General features: G+C 36.3%; 1 protein-coding gene across 1 annotated transcript in view; it reads right to left on the reverse strand.

The window, feature by feature from the left end:
- The window catches only part of LOC111866556 (b(0,+)-type amino acid transporter 1), a 29630-nt gene extending 26070 nt beyond the window's left edge, over positions 1-3560 (reverse strand). Inside the window, exon 1 of the mRNA XM_023855615.2 lies at positions 3455-3560. The gene's annotated coding sequence lies outside the window, so the exon portion shown is untranslated. The remainder of the gene's footprint in view (positions 1-3454) is intronic.
- Positions 3561-5079: the final 1519 nt, after the last annotated feature.

Genomic DNA, 5079 nt, shown 5'->3' on the forward strand with positions numbered 1-5079 from the left:
GAGAAATTCAGGAATGAAAATGACGTTACATACGAGGTTGATGCATTTGTGCATGTCGTACTAAGCAAGGTATAAAAACAGTTGCTTTATGAGGAATTAGTTCGTACCATTGAATATTTGACGCAATAGACAAGGTGTCGCAGAAACCGATGTTGCTATAACCAAGTTTTACTGTAATTTGTTAACCAGATTTCTTGAAGAATTTAAAGCAATGTTCCAACAACTCACTCAACAAAACAGCATGATATTAAACATGCTATCAACGTTAATATCTAAAATCCATTGAATTCCTCATAACTGCACTATGGAACGCCAATGGCCTTCTGCAGCAAAAAAATGAACTAGAGATATTCCTTCAACACACCTTCATAGACATAATGCTGATAAGTGAAACTCATTTCACTGATAGGTCATACTTCAATATGCCAAAGTACTTAACACACTCTACCAATCATCCCGACACTACAGCACATGGAGGAACTGCTATATTAATAAAAAGAGCTATTAACCATTATGAGCTCCCAAAGTACAAATTAAATCACCTACAGGCCACAGCGATAAAAGTAAAGATGACCCAATACGAGTTAACTTTTGCTGCAGTTTGCTGTCCACCAAAACACACCATCAAAAAAGAGAATTTTAATGATTCCTTTCAAACTCTGGGACACAAATTTGTAGCAGGCAGAGATTATCATAGCAAGAACACCTTATGGGGGTCTCGCCTAATAACGACCAGAGGCAAAGAATTATCAAAAACATTACACAAGAGCAAAAATATTCACACTTGTCAACTGGCACGCCGACATACTGGCCAACAGAACCCCTGACCCCTTGGACTTCTTCCTTACTAATGGAATTGCCTCAGAATACATGGATGTGGTACCCAGTTTCGATCTCTCTTCAGATCACACACCAATCATAGCCACTGTCAGTAGTCATGCTGTTCACAAAACATCAAGAAGTAAACTGCACAATAAAAACACAAATTGGGAAGAACACAGGATGAAACTGCAAGAAGATATAAATCTAAATGTGAGACCCAAGAGCCCAATGGAAATCGACAGCGCACTGACCTCTCTAATCAACAATAAAACAGGCAACCCAAGATGCTACACCTAAGATCACTTTCCAAAATAACACAAGGAATGTTCCAATTGAAATTAAAAAACTCACAGCTGAGAAAAGAAGAGCAAGAGCGAGGTGGCATAGGAGTCATGCACCAACAGATAAAACAACATACAGCCATACCAGTAATGGGCTGAAGTGTAAACTTAAAGAGGCAAGAGACAGATCCTTCTGTAACTATATGACCAGCCTCAACAGGTATGACAATACCATCTGGAAACCCACCAAACATTGTGGGCAAGAAGTGATGAAGAAAAAGCAGCTATGTTCGCTGAATGTCTTGCTACAGTTCTTACACCATATGATGACCAGACTGATAAAGAAATAGAAAGACAAATGTCTGAAAATATCAGCATTATACCAGAAATAAAATTTCCTACAGTTAAAGAAGTGCAAAACGAAATACACGGAGCACTCCTAAACTCAAGAGAAGCACCTGGCATTGATGAAGTGACTCCAATAATGTTAAAAGAAATGTCAAGAAAAGTGTTAGTACTTCTCACATATATATTTAATGCTATTCTCAAACATAAATACTGGCCAAATCAGCTAAAAACAGCAGAAATAATCCTGATCCGCAAACCAGGCAAAAATCCTAATAGTGTGTCATCGTATCGTCCTATAAGTTTATCACCCATCATATCTAAGCTCCTCGAAAGACTTCTCTTAAAAAGAATAAGGTCTGACCCAAATACAGAAGAATGGATACCATCACATCAATTTGGTTTCAGAGAAAACCACTCCACTGTACAGCAGATACATAGAATAACACATAAAATACACCAAGCAATAGAAAATAAAGAATACTGCACACTGGTCTTCCTCGATGCAAGTCAAGCCTTTGATAAGGTATGGTATCCAGGACTACTGTACAAAATCAAAAAATATCTGCCCATCACTTATTTCCACTTATTAAAATCCTATATAAATGACAGAGAGTTCAGAACGAGAGTCAATGATAGCATATCTAACAATTTTGCAATAAAATCAGGTGTACCACAAGGCAGTGTCTTAGGCTCACTGCTGTATTTACTGTATACAGCAGACCTACCAGTCAATGCCAACACAACAATGGGCACATTTGCGGATGATACCGTGATCCTGTCAGCCAACACAGATCCAGCAATAGCTACCTTCACTTTGCAAAATCATCTAAATCAAATNAACAATAATAGAACCAATTTGGGTATATGGAGTGGAAATATGGGGATGTGCTAGCAAACCAATATTTCCATAATCCAAAGATGTCAGTCAAAGATACTATGTATGATTACTATGCCCCATGGTATGTTTCCAATATAACACTCCATGAAGACCTGAAAGTGCCGCTAGTGAAGGAAGTCATAAAAGGGAAAAGCACAAGATACCTCAACAAAATAGGACATGAGAACGTACTAATGCAACCGTTGCTGGAACCACACAATGGACGAAGACTAAAAAGGAATCGGCCGGCCGACCTGAGAGAGGGGTAACGAGGACTTATCTATGGATAAGCCCTCTCCATGTCACGAAGAATACTACAGCAAATTAGCTTATAGAATCAAACATAATTCTGATTGCTAATATTATGTAAATAAAAAAGAAATTTACATTTTGTTGATATATTGGGTTTTTGGACTTTATCCATCCAATATATCAATGTGTTATACACCATCGTCAGAATCCTATAGTAACTACTTTACATTTTGTGTTTTGGAAACATGTCCACACCTCATCCAGGTACCATCCACAGTCACAGCAATATCACGCTAACCATCATTTACAACTTTACATTCTGCAGAAGCCCTCTTCATACTGTCTTCTGCTACTTCACACACATAGTATCATTAACTATTTTACTGTAACGTTGAAAATCTGCTACTGGTGGAGGCATGTCCATGATGGCTTTGAAAATTTCACCTGCAGCATGGCCCTTTCCTATACATCTCAGTGCATATACTGATCTAAGATTAACTTCATACTGTCCATTTTCTGAAGTGAGATAAGTAAAATACTTTTTATTCAGTCCACATGATGTAGAAGATAGAATTTTGAAGCCCAACCTCTACGACACTGCAAATCTTCCGATTTTTAATTGACCAGTTTTACATTCAGGACACACACCATTTTCTAATATACTGTCAATTACTGCCATAGAAACATGCCTGTAACCCGATAAAGTCTTTCAAATTTTCACTTTCGTATGAGACAAAAATGTCTTCTAATTTGCTTGAACTGGAAGTAACATTACTAACCTCATTCTCATCGATATTTACGTTACATTAAAACTATTTTCTTTCGGAGTGTCCACTATCACAAACATTTATGGTACTTCTATTTGGTATATTACCATAGAATTTCCTATATTTAGACCAACGAGATTCACCACGTGGCATTTTTAAAAAGATAATACAACTTTCACAAAGAAATATTTGAACACCCACAACGAAGGAAATATTTGTAAATAATGCGGAAATAGCCTTCATTTCCTTTCCAGACAGGCAACCCACCAGTCTAGCCAACATACAACACAGAACCCGCTAATTATAAATAGACAAATCATTCCAAAACAGACAAAAAGATTATGATGTAGATGGTGTGGCTCCCTCGAGCAGGCATTTAAATTCTTGGTAAGCTGGACTTTAAATGCTTCGGGGGAGGGGTAAAGTTTGGAATTTCGCGAAAAAAACAGGACGATTCTATGAACTATCGTTAGTTTAAAAACACAAAAACAAAAATTTCAAATTTTTTACAGATTTTTCAAGTTAATACTCCCTTAAATGTCGTTTTAGTGCTGTTTTAAGTCATGCTTTTTCCTTCATAAGACTTGATATCCAAGGGCAGTTTACTGAAGATTTTGATCCCAGTGTAATATGCACATTTCTGAAAGCATGACAGGGTAGCATTTGGCTTATGAATACAGTGCTTGTGTCTTGTGTTAATACTGTGTACATCTGCATTGGTCTGAAAAAGTTCAAGGTTATTTTTGATTAGGCTTATCAATAAATACATTTATTCACATGGAAGAGTTAAGAACTGTAATCTCTTAAATTGGTCTCTACAAGAGTTAAGAGATTTGACACCCATCATGATTCTAATAATTTTCTTTTGCAATATAAACACCTTTATACTGTCAGATGAATTACCCCCAGAATTATTCCATACTTCATTAGAGAGTGAAAGTAAGCAAAGTAAATTGATTTGAGGGTGTCATTGTTGCTGATGTGCAACATAAATCTAACTGCATAGCATGCTCCACTTAATTTGGAACCAGCTGATCTGTATGGGTGATAGGATAAAGCATGTAAACAAAATTGCCTACAAAACAAGCAAACAAGATTGGGCCAACTATACCTGACAGATTTAAACTGACACCAAAAACACAAAAAAATTCACATGCATCATACACCAAGATATAATACAGCAGAAAAGTAAGCTGAGTTTAAGAGTCTATATGTATAATATATATACCATCATAAATGCAACAATTTATTTGTAATTCTTTGTCTTTCTTATTTTACACTACATGTTTCGGCCATAACTGGCCATCATCAGGTGTATTTTCACTTACATAGCTGTCACACTGCACGTAATTTAAAATTTAAAAACACCAGCTCTCTCAATTGTCATTGCTGCGTTTCAATTGGTCCCAATATACCTTGCTGATTTTGTCAGTTATGATTTTAAACATAACTGACAAAATCAGCAAGTAGATTCTAGTATATCGGGACCGATTGAAACGCAGCAATGACAATTGAGAGAGCTGGTGTTTTTAAATTTTAAATTACGTGCAGTGTGACTGCTACATAAGTGAAAATACACCTGATGATGGCCAGTTATGGCCGAAATATGTAGTGTAAAAGAAGAAAGACAAAGAACTACAAATAAATTGTTGCATTTACGATGGGATGTATATTATACATATACATATACTAATTACCTTCAAAGCTATAAATAAGGAACATATCTTTAAGC

The sequence above is a fragment of the Cryptotermes secundus genome, unplaced genomic scaffold, assembly GCF_002891405.2.
Source record: "Cryptotermes secundus unplaced genomic scaffold, Csec_1.0 scaffold575, whole genome shotgun sequence".
Taxonomy (NCBI): Eukaryota; Metazoa; Arthropoda; class Insecta; order Blattodea; family Kalotermitidae; genus Cryptotermes; species Cryptotermes secundus.